Genomic DNA, 557 nt, shown 5'->3' with positions numbered 1-557 from the left:
GTCGAGCGGGTCTGTGCCCATGGATCTCAGCTTTGCTGAGGACGAGGGAGCAGAGCTCTGAGCTGCCGGGCAGCATACAAATATACGACGATGTTTTGTCTGCGGAGACACTCGTCACCTGCGGAGCGGTTGCCCCCTGCGCAAGGCGCGTCAAGGTTCTTCAAACCATCGCCATAATTTTTTATTCCTCATGAGAGCGAGTGACATTCCGCTGACAGCGGTGAGCACTCGGAGTGGCTGGTGATGCCCCAAGGGCTATCCGATGCACCAGCAAAATTTAATCGTCTTATGACGCAGTTAGTTGGGCCCCACAGGGCGTATGCACAGACATACTTTGACGCCATTTTTGTTCACAGTTGTGCGGAGCACAGGAGGACGAATAAGGAGTGTAGCGTTGCTACGGGCTCTAGGGAACAAGGAGTTTGGAAATTCGGACAAGAAATTGTCATCGAGACTGCGTGGGCGATTGCACTGATATTCGTTGAATAATGATTTGCTATATTATAGCACCGATTCAACGGATACACCACTAATTGTGGTTCTTCATGATGAGGATG

Source organism: Plasmopara halstedii (genome assembly GCF_900000015.1).
Source record: "Plasmopara halstedii genome assembly, contig: Scaffold_3120, whole genome shotgun sequence".
NCBI lineage: Eukaryota > Oomycota > Peronosporomycetes > Peronosporales > Peronosporaceae > Plasmopara > Plasmopara halstedii.
Note: the sequence above shows the minus strand (reverse complement) of the source record.